Genomic DNA, 16,507 nt, shown 5'->3' with positions numbered 1-16,507 from the left:
GGTGGGATTCTTTGGCAGAAGATGGAGTGTTTGAATACAGGTGGGGGGTCTTTTTGTGCCCCCCCAAATTCATGGGTCATCCCTGGCCCCCAGACAAACGGCAAAGTCAGGCCTAAAAGCCACGGGATAGAAAGAGAGGGAGATGAAGTATGGACATTTGTAGGGACCCAGCATAGCTGTCTGTCAACAGCTGTTTTCATCTCCAGGTCAAGCACACTAAGAGAGGTCTCTTGGCAAAAAGGAAGTTCCCATGTTAGCTGTGCCAAGGCCTGTATTTTAAATGGAGATGCCTTCACATTTCTTACTAACTTGACTGTTCCCCAAAGGTATTTCAAATTGTTATGCCAAAGGTATCTTTTCCCTTGTCCAAGCAGTAGAAGCTTCTTTGAATTCAGCCTACATTTGACTGTGTGTTTTGATAGCCAGGGGAAAAGCTCCTTTAGGGTCAGATGTCCCAGTAAGAGCATCTGGAAGCATTTCCTCAGGGCTTCCCCAGAGCCCACAAATGGCCTTTGTGCCCTCTCCTCTTTACTGTGGAACTATGGGTGAAACCAAAGGAAATACTTGATTCTCTTTGGGACCTTAGGCAAGTCAGTGAACCTTTGTAGAGCCTCAGTTTCCCTGTCTCTAAAATGATGAGAGGGTTGACAAGATGGCCTCCGTTCTTCTTTTCTAAAATGGGAATAACCACCGTTTCACTACCTCCCTTGCAGAGGGGTCTTGGGAAGAAAGCCCTTTATAAGCTTTGAGTGCAGTGGAAAGGTGAGCCGTTGCTATGGCAACAGCTTGGTCCAGGAGACTGAAAATTACCTGCTGGCTTCATAGGCACTGATAGACTTCAGTTCCCTTAGTTACCAATGTGCTGGCAGGAAGTAGGATGAGGGCTAGTCCCTGCCACTCTGCAGGGTGTTCAGCCTCCACATTCCCCCACCCCAGGGGAAAGTGTGACTAATAATAAGGATTGACATGAAAATCTGCAGTCGTTTTTAGATGCATTCTGGTATTTGAGCACTGAAACAGGCCTGCCAAATAGGCAATCCACTTCTTTTCTTTTTGACCTGACCTTCAATTTCAAGGGGAGAGCACTCCCTCGACTCTCTCTGCAGTGTAGAATCTTAGAGAGAGAAGGTGAGCGCCCCTTGGGTCCCACAGCCAGAATGTAGCCGAGGGGGAACTTGGAATCTTCCCGACTCCAAGGCTAACTCTTTATCTCTTGTTATACTATATTGCTTCTGTTGTATTATCCCCATTTGACAGAGAAAGACTTCTGAGGCTTAGGGTGGGAAGAGGCTCCGCCACTTAATAATGTGACCTGGTGAGTCCCTTCTGTGCTCTGGATCACAGATGGATCTTCTGCAAAATGAGGGGGCTGGACTAGAGGATGGGCAAATTCTCTTTCAGCTCTAGTCTGGTAATCCTCTAGCCAAATATCAGGTGGGATATGAACCCAGATCCCCCTGGCTCCAACCCAGCACTCTTTCCATTAAAGTGTATACTTAACTCTCCCAAATAATATGATTTATCTATCCATGCATATGCTTTCCAGAAAGTACTAATCAGTCCCATGTTTGAATCGTTTAAAGTGCCCCCCAGATGGATGGCAAAGCCTTTAAAAGATTCAGCAGCAGCTTGAGAGTGTTAAAAGTACTTGCTGTAAATGTGAAAGAAGAACAGAAAGACTCACTTGCCAATGAGATGCTGAAAACTCACCCCGCCCATTCCATGTTTCTTCAGCAGCACAAACACTACATTAATTTTCCAGCCCAGCTCTGCAGAGGAAACATGGCTTCCCACTACCAGAAAGTTGCCCTGATGTTTAGACAGGGGGTATACTTTCATTAATGAATCCAATCTGCTCCGAGCAGGCCTGCTTTTTATCAGCTCCTGTCATTCCACTGCAGCACCATTTCATGTTGGCAAAGCCCTGATGGAACCCAGGCCTAGAAATCAGTTTTATCCAAATGCATAGCAATCCTTAAACCATTTTTTTCACCTTAAAAATGGGGTGGGGTGAGATGTCAGAGTGCTTAGGGAAAAGGTAACAGTTTAGTTTTATAAGAATCCAGATGAAATTGCTTATAGTCAAATCTTGATAATAGCTCCCCTTTGTAGAGAGCTTGAGATGGTTTCTAAAGCATTTTACTTACATTATGCCCCCACCCACCCAGGAGGGAGGTAGGAGGTTGAAATGAGAGGTAGCATGTTGGAGTGCAAGGTCAGCTGCATTTGGAGGCGGAAAACCTGGGTGTGAATCTCACAGCTGCTACTTACTACCTGTGTGTCTTTGGGTAAATGGCTTAAACTCTCTGGGTCTCAGGTTTCTTAACTATCAAAGGAGGTGGTTGGATTCGAGATGCCCTTTGAGGCCCATCCCAGCTCTGAATCATTGATCATATTACAGATGGTGCCTCATTGCCCTCATTTTACATATCAAGGACCCATGATTCCACACATATGGGGACCCCTTCCACTAATGCAAATTGGATTGGAAATAGTCTGTAACTCGATCTTGGCATGATGCTCAGACAGCTTCAGGGACTTGTTCATGGTCATATGTAGTGATTTGGGAGGTAAAATTTGAACCCAGAGCTTTTGAACTGCAAGTATAGATTCTGTATACACACTTCACCATTCTGTGTCTGCATTGTGTAGATAATTATACTACTACTGTTGCTACTACTACCAGATAATATTTTGGGGGGAGTATTTTATTAATTTTATTAATTTTAAAAATATCTTTCCATGTTTCCATATTTCATTTTCTTTCCCTCCCCTCTTCCTTTCCTCCTCCATGATCCAATAAGCACTTCCCCTGGGTTATACAAATGTTATCACTTATACCTATTTCCATATTATTCATTTTTGCAAGAGAGTAATCTTTGAAAACCAAAACCCCCAATTGTATATCCATATAAACAAATGATAAGTCATATGTTTTTCTTCTGCATTTCTACTCCCACAGTTTTTTCTCTTGATGTGGATGGCATTCTTTCTCATATGTCCCTTGGGATTGTCTTGCCCAGATAATATTTGAATAGTGCTTTTTTGGATCATGGTATAATTAGATACAAAGTTGGAAGAGACCTTGGAGGACATTGAGTTCAACCCCCTTATTTTACAGATAAATAAACGGAGGCACAGTTAACTGACCAATTGACTAACCAGGGTTACTTGGCTAGTAAGATGAGGTTATCCTGACTACAGGTCCACTGTCCTATTCTCTGTACTATGTGATTTCTCTGTGATAACCTGTTATGTTAATAACTGACATTTTTATCCTGCTCTAAGATTTGCAGAGTCCTTCCTCCTCAATTACTCTGTGAAGTTGATATTGCAAGTCTGGTTTTTTAAACCCTTTCCTTCCATCTTGGAGTCAATACTGTGTATTGGCTCCAAGGCAGAAGAGTGGTAAGGGCTAGGCAATGGGGGTCAAGTGACTTGCCCAGGGTCACCCAGCTGGGAAGTGTCCAAGGTCAGATTTGAACCCAGGACCTCCCATCTCTAGGCCTGGCTCTAAAGCCACTGAGCCACCCAGCTGCCTCCTGATATTGCAAGTCTTAACAATCCCATTTTTCTAATGAGAAAACTGAGGTGTAGTGATGTGACTTAACTAGGGACACACAGGGACAAGGTTGAGATTGTAACCCAGGTCTTCTGACTCTGACTTGAATACTCTTGGCTGTCCTGCCTTTAGAATATCGCTTTGGTAGTTAGTGTGTGGGTACATGTGATATTTCTGGTTTGGGGAGCATGTGTATGTGTATCTTTCTGTGTATGTGTGGAATATGTTCATGGCAGTCCCCAGTATGTCCAGCCTAAACAACACAGGCATTTTTCATTAGTAGAAGGTAGAGAGTGATTTGACTGATCGCCTTCCTTTCTATGCTGGGGCAAGCTAGCATCAGCATTCAGCCTGCACAAGCCTCAGGAGTTAGGCCTTACCTAGGTTGAGTAGGTAAGTAAGGGTCCTAGTGTACTCAGACCTTTTGCTAGGCCACAGGCCCGCAGGGAAAAGGCAAATGAAAGCAGAACCAAGGACTAGGAAGGGGAGAGAGTCAGAATATGAGCCTGGGGCTCTCCTCACTTCCCATCTAGCTGTCCTCTCACTCACTGGGGGCATTTCCAACCCAGCCTCCTGGGAATTTGCCAAATGATTTCCTGTGTTATGCCCTGAGCAGCTTACTCTGGAGGTTGCTTGGGCTTTAACCTTCTCAGCACTGCCTACTACAGGGGATCTTCCTTCTTTTCCCCAAGGCTGTTGTGTAACTCAAATGAGAGAGTTCACAATGTAATTGCACCCACAAGAGATCCCTCCTGCAAGCCCTTAGAGGGATGAGGCTTATTAAAGACTGCATGTTGCGCTCCATTGACAGCTTTGCCAGAGCTAGAATGTTCACCATAGGCACCTGGCCCAAGGAAACTTGACTAATAACCCATTCTGTCAGCTTCTGGTCTCTGTTCAGGGGGGAGGGAGATGGATACCCAGTTCAGGTGCCTCGTTTAATTTGATCTTTCTGTAGCAAGGAGAGGCAAAAGGTTGCTGTGGGGGCAGAGAGCAGAGGGGAGGGGAGCTCTTGTTTGAGAAGTGCATATCTGAGGTTGACATTTGGCTGGTAGAAGGGAAGGAGGAGACCAGACAGAATTGAACCTTCCCCCATCTACTCAAAGTTCTCCAGTATCGAACTGAATACAGTTACATTTCTTTTGCCTAATGTTCAAGGCCTTCCACGGTCAGGCACATATTAGTCCCCCCACTCCACGCATGCATTCTCTACTCTAGTACTACTCCTCTGCTCCCCTTTCTTCTTTCCTATCCTGCCTTTGTGATTTTCTGGCTGCCATTCCCTAGGCCTGAAAGGGCCTCTCTTCCTTTATTCATCTGCCCATCCTTGAAAACTCAACTCAAAAGCTACTTCCTTCTTTTAGTCTCCTGGTTCCTTCCAGTCAGTAATGACCTTCCTGCCTGTCAGTCCTTTCATTTCTGCACCCTCTCTGATGGGCTCAGCCACTTAAGATGTATTCTTTATCTTATCTCCCAACCAAATGGTGAGCTGGATGCCCTGGGATACTCCTTGGGTTGGGTAGGGCAGGGCAGGGCTGGGGAAAAGGATGTGGTTTCTTATCTAAATCACCTCCAGTTATAATCCCAGAGTTCTAAACTCAGGAAGCCCGGAATAAATGCTGGTGGTACAAATGAAGGAAGGAATGACAAAGGAAATCCTTCTAGCCATTAGAATGTACATTTATTGGGGGCTCTTTTTATATCCCTGGGGCCTAGCCTGGAATAAATAAATAAAGGAAGGTCCCCGTGGACCTGAAAATCCCTTTGATTCTAAAGCAGAACTTCTTTGGGCCTTCTGCTCTGAAGTTTGTACATATGGTAGACTTTTGTTGTTTAAATTCATGTTTTTTTGTTTTTAAACCCTTACCTTCGGTCTCGGAGCCAATACTAGGCAAAAGAGTGGTAAGGGTAGGCAATGGGGGTCAAGTGACTTGCCCCGGGTCACACTGCTGGGAAGTGTCTGAGGCCAGATTGGAACCCAGGACCTCCTGCCTCTAGGTCTGGTTCTCAATCCACTGAGCTACCCAGCTGCCCCCTTAAATTCATGTTTTACTCTTCCTCTGAGGCCAAAAAAAATCAAATATAACTCTGGTTCGAAGGGTGACATTGTCTCCCTGGGTGCTCTCTGGGCATATGTAATCATGCTTACCACATCTGCAATAAAATCTTCTGGGTCCTTGAGGCCTCAGGAAATTAAAACATTAGAATCAGATTTTCTAGTGGTGAGAAAATGCCGTCCAGTTCAATCAGGCAAACACTAAGGACCTAGAGTCTTCAAGGGTAAAGTTACACAGGTGGGAAATGTCCCAAGCCCTGTCCTCAGAGAGCTAATAGTCTAATAGGGTGACAAGGGAGGCAGTGTTGCCTGATGGAAAGAACGGAGACAGTGGAGAGAAACCTAGATTGCAAGATCATTTGTTTAGAGCTAGAATGGTCTTCAAAAGTCATCGAGTTCAATGCCCTCATTTTATAGAGGAAGAAAACTGAGACCCACTGTCAGGCAGGATGCAAATGGCAGAGCTGGGTTTTGGAACCAGAAGAGCTGCATTCAAATGTCACTTCTGCCATTCAATACTTATGTAGCTTTGGGCAAAATGCTCTACCAGTCTGGACTGTTGGGATTGGTAGTCTTGAATGCAGCTGATATATTTTGAATGTTATAAGATAGATAAGGATAGTAACTAGGCTTGAAATTTCCTTACAGTATAGGGAACTTTTTAAAAAAAGTTTAATTAATTTAGAATATTTTTCCATGGTTACATGATTCATGTTCTTTCTCTCCCCTCCTCCCACCCTCTCCCATAGCTGACACACATTTCCCCTGGGTTTTACATGTGTCATTGATCATGACCAATTTCCATATTATTAATATTTGCACTGGGGTGATCATTTAGACCAGGGGTTGGCAACGTATGGCTCTCGAGGCATATCTGGCTCTTTTGAGGGCCAGATATGGCTCTTTCTGCAGGAGCCATAAAGTCCATTTTTTTCAGGCGCTGTTACAGGAGCGGCACTGCGAGCACTGTACGGCTCTCACGAAATTACATTTTAAAAAAGGGTGGCTCTCACGGCCAAAAAGGTTACCAAACCCTGGTTTAGAGTCTACATCCCCATCATATCCAGTATAGAGAACTTCTGGAGGAGGAAAATCCTAACCAATGCAGATTGCTGCAAACTTTTCTATAATCTAGAACTTTAGACTTGCCTAGGACATTAAAAGCTGGCATAATTTGCAGAAGTCTTGCCAAGTCCTGTAGAAAAACTGAACATTTGTTAAAACAGGGTTTTAAGATAACAATTTAGGGGATTCTACTATTTCCATATCTTAGGTTCCAGGTCCTAGGCTATCTCCATGGCAGTCTGAGGGAAAGTGGTAGGACTGGTTGGACATGTGTGGCAATAAACCATCTATTCTCTCTCCTTTAGGATGCCTTTGTGTTTCAACTAGGCTGGCCAACTTGCCTTGTAGGTAGCTGGTGGCAAGTAGTTGTTGGGGATGATTGACCCCTTCTCCATGGGAGTTACTTCCCTGGAGGCCTTTGGAGGCTGGGCTGGAAGGAGGACTGGTGGTCTGAGGAGAGCACTACTCCTGGGACTCTTGGGAAGTAATGGTGGTTTGACTTGTGGGGCACATTCTATCCTCATGTCTCTGTCGATGTGGAATCTAGAAGCCCCCAAACTTGTAGCCTAGAAAGATTTAATGAACCCCAGTTTACTTAGCTTCAAGGTGACAGCCTCCAGCTTGACCCATCACAAGAGAGTTCCTTCCTGAGGAAAGGCCAAGCCCAAGCCTAGTGAATATTCTTGTCTCCAGAAGCTTCTCCCAATATATATAACACCCTCCTTCAGAGGATCAAACTCTGGGGCCTTCAGCTTAAGGCTGATGCGCTGCCTACTGCGCCAAAGAGCTTGGGCTTGGCATTTGCTTTTCCTCAGGGAGGAACTCTCATGTGATGGGGTCAAGCCCAAGGCTGTCACCTTGAAGCTAAGTAAACTGGGGTTCATTAAATCTTTCTAGGCTACAAGTTTGGGGCTTCTAGATTCCATGTCGACATCTCTTTCCCAGGAATACTGAGTTGTGATTAAAGTATAGTTTGACATGTCCTCTAGTCATCTGGCCAACATAGCCCAATAATCATTTTAATGCAAGCTCCCCGAGGGAAGGCATTGTTTGGTTTTGGTTTTTGTGACTAGCACCTGGCTTATGGGAACACTTAAGAAATGCTTGCTGTTGGGGAAGCTAGGTAGCACAATGGATAGAGTGCTAGGCCTGGAGTCAGGAGGATATGGATTCATATCTGGCTGCAAGATGCTTCCTAGCTGTGTGACCTTGGGCAAGTCATTTAACCTGGTTGACTTATCCCTTGTCTCTCTGTCTAGAATTGTTATTAAGATGGAAAGTAAGGGTTTAAAAAAAGTTTGCTGGAATTAAGTGAATTGAATCGTGTAAGTTTCCAGTGAGCATTTTAGGGACCCAGGGGCCATCTACTCCACCCCAGACCCCAACAAGAATCCTTTCTCCAACATACCTGACAGATGGCTAGTTGAGATGATTCTTTCTCAGTTAGGCAGCGAAAGGGGGAAAAATACTGAACAACTGCTTGAAGGGAAGAGGCAGGTAGGACTGAATGAAGGATTTTTTTAACCCCTCACCTTCCATCTTAGAATCACTACTATGTATTGGTTCTAAGGCAGACAAGCAGTAAGGGCTAGGCAATGGGGGTTAAGTGACTTGCCCAGGGTCACACAGCTAGGAAGTGTCTGAGGTCGGATTTGAACCCAGAACTTCCTGTCTCTAGGCCTGGCTCTGAAGCCACTGAGCCACCCAGCTGCCCCCCCCCCCCCCCCCCCCCCCCGGATTTTTTTAAAGGAAGGAGTAAACCTGAAAATGTCTGTAGGTAGAGAGAAAAGAGCCTGCAGGTATAATGAGTCTGAATGGGGTGTGTGTGTGTGTGTGTGTGTGTGTGTGTGTGCGCGCGCGTGCACACGCGTGCACATGCGCGTGTGTAGAGACGTGCACACAGATCTGTATAGAGGTAATAGCTGACATTTCATTTAGATAGCCTTTTTTTGGTTTCCTTTTTTGTTTAGTTTTTTTTACCATTTACCTGTAATAACAAATTTCTATACAAGGTTTCTAGATAGCCTCTTAAGGTTTGCAAAGTATTCTACATTGCCTTGTTTGATCCTAACATTAAATCTGTTATATTGGTGCTCCAATTGTCCATTTTGTTACAGATAAGGAAACTGAGGCCCAGGGAGATTTAGTGACTTGAGTAGACCTGTGAACTAGCATCTCCCTGTTCTTGCTGGCCTTTTGTCCAACATTCAGTCCACCATAGTGTGCTGGCTCGACTAGGATTAAAAAAAGTTTCCTGCCTTCATTTGGCTCAAAGTTAAGTCAGAAAGGGAAAGACCCAGAATTATAACAGAAAGTAGCGTGAGCTAAATGGGTGAGGGAGGGCATGTTAAGAGGCCAAGTATGATGTAGAGGAAAGAGACCTGGGTTTGGAGTTGAGGACCTAAATCTGAATCCCAGCTCTGCTCCTTAGTATGTATGTTACTAAATCCCTTCTCTTGTCTTGGGTACATTTTGTTCTTTTGCCAAATAAGGGAGTCAGATCAGTTGATGTCTAAGGTCATAGGTGAGGGCAAGGGGAATGGCCAATGGTCCCCCAGGGTGCACTGTTATGCAAGCTTCTGTCTAAGGTTCCTTCCAGCCCTGACATTCTGTGATCTTATATTTTGAGAACACTCTGAGGAGGGAGAGATGGATCCCTGGGAAGGGGGGAGGGAGTCTGGGGAGGCTTGATGAAGGAAGTGATATGTGAGCTGGGCTTTGAAAGATGGGGAGGATCTCACCAGGCAGAGATCAACAGGGTCACCTTGCCTCCCCCAGCTTGAGAAAGCTGCTCTATTCCAAGGGACTTCCCTCCCCCTTTTCCCTGCCTGCCTTCTTCCTCCTATACCATGGAATTCAGCTTGAGCTGCAGTGTTGCCAGGCCATACCTGCTGCTGGAAACAGCTTCCTTGTCCTCTTGAGTTAATAAATGGAACTCCTATTAGCTTCTCGGTGCCATGGACCTTCCACCACTGGCTTTCATGTGCCAAAGGCCTCTGTAGGAGGCTGGCGCCTAAAGAGACCGTCCAGATCTTGGCACTTAAATCCGAAGTCCCCAAGACTCCAGGGAGAGCCTGGCCTTTTCGCACAGGCTAGCTTTTCCATTAAAGGCCAGGGTCTTATGATTAGAGTCAAAAACTCAGTTATTTCATATTCACATTAGTGATTCCCAGTAAATGTATGGGAGGGCCTTTCCTTATTTATATTCTTTGAATTTTCATTTCACCCCAGTGGTAAATTTCCCACCCTACCCCCACCTCTGCTTACCCCGTGTTTCTAGGGAATCTGTGTTTTGTCTAAGATATTGCCACCATTCGGGCTCTCATCCCAGGCCTCCCAACATAACCTGACCCAGTGAAACAATTCCCTGAAATAATAACAAATATCATATAGCACTCGAAAGGTCACAAAAATGACTTTCCACAGAGTAACCAACTTTGAGCCTTAGAAAAATCCCAGCTAGGTAGATACCATTAGTTTTAACATTCCCATTTTCTAGATGACATCCAGAAGGGTTAAGTGCACTATCCATATTCATAGAGCAGGATTCAAACCCAGATCTTCCTAACTCCAAGCCTATCCTTCTGGTCATTCTGTTACCATTCAACTAGGTATCTTCTAATTAAGCTCCAGACTGAATGAGAAGCCCTAGAGCTAACCTCAAGGAATGGACTATTTATTCAGTTTACAAACTTTTATTATGAGGCCATTGTTAAGAAGGTACCAGAACTCAAACTGTACTCCAGATGAGGATAGGAAGTAGACAGCCATTTTATCATTGGTAATCATCAGAATGATTTGTTATGTTTTGGACAATTGAAAGGTACCTCAGTAGGACAGATAAGGGTAAGCTTCCAGAAGCTAAAGTAGTCACAGCATTTTGGATAAATCCCACACCTCCCACTCCTGCAGTGTTGTTGTTCAATTCTTTCAGCCGTGTCCAACTCTTCCTGATCCCATTTGGGGTTTTCTTGCCAAAGCTCTCTTTCCTTCTCCATCTCATTTTACAGATGAGGAAACCGAAGCAAACAGGATGAAGTGAACTGTCCAGCTAGGAAGTATCTGAGGCCAGATTTGAACTCAGGAAAACGAGTCTTCTTGACTCCAGATCTGGCACTATATCTACTGTGCCACCTAGCTGACCCAAACTACTGAAGTAAGGACTCCCTTTCCAGTAAAACCTTCTGGGAAAATTGTTATAAATTAGGTTTAGGCTAACCTATACAACGCCATTATACCCAAATAAGTTCCAAATGGATTAATGACTTAGACATAAAAAAATCCCATCTTAAACAAATCAGAGAGAATGAAATACCTCTTGCAGTTGTGGATGAGACACAGTTCTGGGTGAAACAAGGAATGAAAAGGTTCACAGAAGATAAAACAGATTATTTTGATTACACAAAGTTGAAAAGCTTTTGGACAACAAAATGAATGCAATTGAAATTATCAAGGAAAGAGTTAACTGGAAAAAAGTCTTTGCAGAAAGTTTTTCTGGTAAAGTTCTCATGTTCAAGCTATATAAGGTACTAAATTCAAATATTGAAGAAACATGGAGAAATCATCAAAGAACATGAATAAGCAGTTCTCAAAGGAAAAAAGAAGCTATCATTAGTTGGGAAAGCATTCTAGAAATCATCAATAATTAGACAAATTCAAATGAAAGCAACCCTGGAGTTTCACCTTATATACCTATCTTTAGATGCTTAAAAGAGGAAAATAACTGTTTTGGGAGTGGCTATGAGAAAACATTCTAGAACATTTTTAGTGGAGTGGTGAATTAATATAGCCATTCTAGAAAGCAATTTGGACCAACACCACCAAAATTACTAAATTTCACATACCTTATGACCCAGGGATACAAGTACTGAGTGTATATCCCAAAGAGATTTTTTTTAAAAAGGAAAAGATCTCATGTATACAAAAACATTTATAGTACTTTTTGTAGCGGCAAAGAAATAGAAAATATAAGGGGTTACATACCTTTTGGGGAATGGTTGAATAAATTTTGGCATATGACTATAAAGGAATATTATTGAATTGGCAGTGTCAGAGACACTGGAGAAGACTTGTACAAACTGAGTGAAGTGAGCAGAACCAGGAGAACAATTTATATTATATTCACAACACTGAAAAAAGACAACTTTGAAACACCTTAAAAATTCTGCCCAATTCTGTAATCACACATAATTCCAGAACAGAGGTGTCAAACATGTGGCTCTCTGGTCTGCTTTACAACCACAACACTCCTAGCTAAACTAGGTTAAAATATAATTGGAAAATAGTTAATAAAATAAGTAAAAATACCACAGAACATAGATAATGTTAATATGTGGTTTATTATATGACTCATGGGGACCCTTATGAATAGTTTGGTGGCCCCTATTTCTACTTGAATTTGATACTATTATTCTAGAGGACCAATGATGGGGCATGTTTCCCACCTAATAAGGGGTTTGGTTTTGCTTGACTGCATATTCAATACAAAGAATTTGTTGTTTTTCTTACTTTGAAAAACATTTTTGGGAGGTTATAATGGTAGGTTATCAGTAGGGTTACCAAAAAAGGGGGGGAACCTAGTAAAGTAAGAAAAGAAGATCATTGAATCATCTTTTAAAAATGTTTAGAAAAGGATGGTCAGTAGGAAACACTGGCAAGCAGGACTGCTTTAAAAATAAAACATGAGATGTATTCTATACCTAATAAAGAAAAGCAATATAGAGTAATACAGAGTACAGCTTTACACGCAATATCTTTTTTTCAGTGCATGTATGTAAATACTCATCATATGTGAGATATATATTGTTAGGGGTGTGTGTGTGTGTAAGAGAGAGAGAGACAGACAGACAGACAGACACTATTGTAAGCCTAGTATTATTCTTGACCTTGGGAAAATACACAATTTAAATGAAATCCAGTCCTGCCTTCAGGAAGCTTATAGTTTAGTTGGAGAAAAAGATAGAAACTCACATGGTTCTAATGCTTGACCTTATTTGATAAGTGAGTGCCTCAGAGAGGTATAACCAATGTGGCGGTGTGGCATCCAAGGGGGAGGTCTTTATCCACATACTTTGAGGTTGGCGGATGGGACTTTAGAGGATAGGGATAGATTCAACCAACAAAGAGGAAGAATATGGTTAGTGCTTCCTGACTGACCTCCACCTTCAACACTAACTAACTCTAAAGGTAGAGCATGATCTTAAATGTAGCAATCACTGTCACTCAGGTTCAAGAGAGGATTTCATAACTGATGAGCTAGCAGGTAATAAACATTTATTAAATGCTTCCTATGTGCCAAGCACTGTGGTTAGAGCTAGGGATAAAAATACAAACAAAAATGGACCATACCCTCAAGGAGTTTACATTTGAATAGGGGGTAGTGCTTATTAATGATAGGTTGAATTACTAGAACTGAAGTGATATGGATCCTTTCCTAATTTCTTGAATTCTCATCTTCTAAAGTCTGACTCAAATACAGTCTCTTCTAAAAAGTGTACATAAGACCATAGTTGAAGAAGATAAAGGACTTCAGAGGCTATCTGGTCCAACTCTCATCATTTTTTAGATGAGGCAAATGGGGCTCATGGAATGACTGGTCTTAAGTGAACTAGCATTTGAGGTGGAAGAGACTGAGTCAGAATAGGCCTCATGGTGGAATTGGTTTTTGAGTTGAATCTTGAAGGAAGTGGGGTGTTAAGGAATACTATTTGGGAGAACATGCCTGCTCCCTTCTCATATTTTCGTCAAGGATGCTCCCAATATACAGGGAGAATTTCCTCATAATGCTTTTTAAAATTTTATTTTATTTCATTTTTAGTCCCATATTCTCTCCCTCCTTCCCTCCTTACTCTCCCTTCTTCCACCCATTGGGACGGCAAGAAACACAAGTCTTATTATATATATATGAAGCCATGCAAAACAAATTTCTGCATTCTCATTTTCAGCAGGGAGATAAGTAAAAGAGGGAGAAAAAGTATGCTTTAATCTTCATTCTGATTCTACCAGTTCTCTATCTAAAGGTAGACTGATTTTTTTTCATTGTGAATCTTTTAGTCAGAGTATCTAAGTCTTTCACAGCTGATTTTGGCACAGGGTATAGAACATAGACACCAGGCCTAGAGTCAGGAAGACCTGAGTTCAGATCTGTATTTTTATTTTTATCTTTTTTTAATTTAATTTTTTTTACCAATTGCATGGAATAATAAATTTCCACGTAAGTTTTCTGAAGTTATACTATCCAAATTGTCTCCCTCCTTCTCCCCCACCCCTAGAGCTGGCAAGCAATTCAGTCTGGGTTATATATGTATTATCATGCAAAACCTATTTCATATTGTTCATTTTTGTAAGTGACTAACCTTATAAAACCACAGATATGTCTTTAGACACTTATTAGCTGTGTGACCCTTGGCAAGTCACTTCACCATGTTTGCCTCTTTCTTCCTCTGTAAAATGAGCTGGAGAAGGAAATGGTAAACCACCATAGTATCTTTGCCAAGAAAACCCCAAAAGGGGTCATGAAGAGTCAGACACAATCCAGCAACAACAACCTTTACAATTTTTCTGTTACTGTATACATTGTTCTTCTTGCTTCCCTCTGCATTGCTTCATAGAAATCTTCCCAGGTATCTCTGAAACCATCCCCTGCATTATTTATTTATTTTTAAGCCTTTACTTTCTATCCCAGAAACCATACTAAGTATTGGTTCAAAGGTAGAAAGAAGAGTGGTAAGGGCTAGGTTAAGTGACTTGCTCAGGATCACACAACAAGGAAATGTCTGAAGCCAGATCCTCCGATTTCCTAAGCTTATTCTCTTTCCCCTGAGCCACCTGGCTGCCCCCTTGCATTATTTCTTATAGCACAGTAGTATTACCCCATGTATTGTGTATTATTCATACAACATATCTTGTTGAGCAGTTCCCCATTTGGACGAACATCCCCTCAATTTCTGATTCTTTGCTACCACAAAAAGAGTTGCTATAAATATTTACATATGAGCCCTTTTCCTTTTTCTTTGATCTCTTTGGTATATAAACCTAATAATGGTATGGCTGAGCCAAAGGGAATGCACAGTTTACTAGCTTTGGGGGCACAGTTCCAAATTGCCTTCCAGAATGGTTGTACTCATTCACAGCTCCACTAATCGTGCACAGTGTACCTATTATACTGCATACCCACCAGCATTTGTCATTTTCCTTTTCTGTCATTTGAGCCAATCTGAAGAGTAGGAGGTGGTACCTCTGAGTTATTTTTATTTGCATTTCTCTAATTATAAATGGTTTTGAACATTTTCCATATAACTAGAGATAGCTTTGATTTCTTCCTCTAAAAATTGCCTATTGTTTATCAGTGTAGGAATGTCTCTTATTCTCATAAATTTGGCTTGCTTTTCTATATATTTTAAAAAAAACCCTATGTCAGAGAAACTTATTGCAGATTCCCCTGCCCAGTTTTCTGCTGCTTTTCTAATTTTAGCTGCACTGATTTTGTTTATGCAAAAACTTTTCACCTTCTTGTAATCAGAGTTATCCACTTTCTCTCCCTTGAACCTCTATATGTCTTGTTTGATCATAAACTCTTCCCCTATCCATAGACCTGACAGGGAATTTTTTCCCCATACTTCCCTAATTTGCTTATGATATCACAATTTATGTTTAAATCATATATATATTTGAGTTTATCTTAGTATACAGTGTATGATGTTGGTCTATATTTGGTTTCTGCCAGACTACTTCCCTATTTTCCCATCAATTTTTGCAAAATATTGAGTTCTTGCCCCAGTAACTGGGATCTTTGTGTTTATCAAACACTCGATGGTATTCATTTTCTTCTATATATTGTGTACCTAATATATTCCATTGATCATCTACTCTATTTCTTATTCAGTACCAAATTATTTTGATGATTACAGCTTTGTCATATAGTTATAGATCTGATATTGGTAGCCTTCCTTCCATTTTTAAAAATTGTTTCTGGGAGCAGCTGGGTAGCTCAGTGGACTGAGAGCCAGGCCTAGAAACGGGAGGTCCTGGGTTCAAATCTGGCCTCAGACACTTCCCAGCCATGTGACCCTGGGCAAGTCACTTGACCCCCATTGCCTACCCTTACCACTCTTCTGCCTTGGAGCCAATACACAGTATTGACTCCAAGATGGAAGGTGAGGGTTATAAAAAAATTGTTTCCATTGATATTCTTGACCTTTTGTTCCTCCAGATCAATTTTTCCCACCTTTATAAAGTTAAATTTTTGGTAGTTTGATAGGTATGGCACTGAATAAGTAAATTAGTTTAGACATAGTTGTCATTTTTATTATATTTCCTTAGCTTACTCATGAGTAATCAGTATTTCTTCAATTATTTAGTTCTGTCTTTATTTGTGTGAATAGTAATTGTGTTTACATAGTTCTAATGTGTTACTTGGCAGGTAGACTCTCAAGTGTTTTATGTTGTCTATAATTATTTTACATTGAATTTCCCTTTCTATCTCTTCCTGCTGTTTTTTGATAACATATAGAAATATTGATGTTTTGTAGGTTTATTTTATATCCTGTAAAGTTGCTGAAGTTGCTCATTGTTTCAACTAGTTTTTTTAATTGATACTCTAGGATTCTCTAATTAAACCACCATGTTATCTGCAAAATGTGAGTTTTGTCTCCTCATTGCCTCTGCCTATTCTTTTGATTTTTTTCTTGTATTATTGCTATAGCTAGCATTGCTATTATAATACTGAATAATAAAGATGTTCATGGGCATCCTTGCTTATATCCTGACATTATTGGAAAAACTTCTAGTTTATCCCTATTACAGATAATGCTTGCTTTTGGCTT

The sequence above is a fragment of the Gracilinanus agilis genome, chromosome X (genome assembly GCF_016433145.1).
Source record: "Gracilinanus agilis isolate LMUSP501 chromosome X, AgileGrace, whole genome shotgun sequence".
NCBI lineage: Eukaryota > Metazoa > Chordata > Mammalia > Didelphimorphia > Didelphidae > Gracilinanus > Gracilinanus agilis.
Note: the sequence above shows the minus strand (reverse complement) of the source record.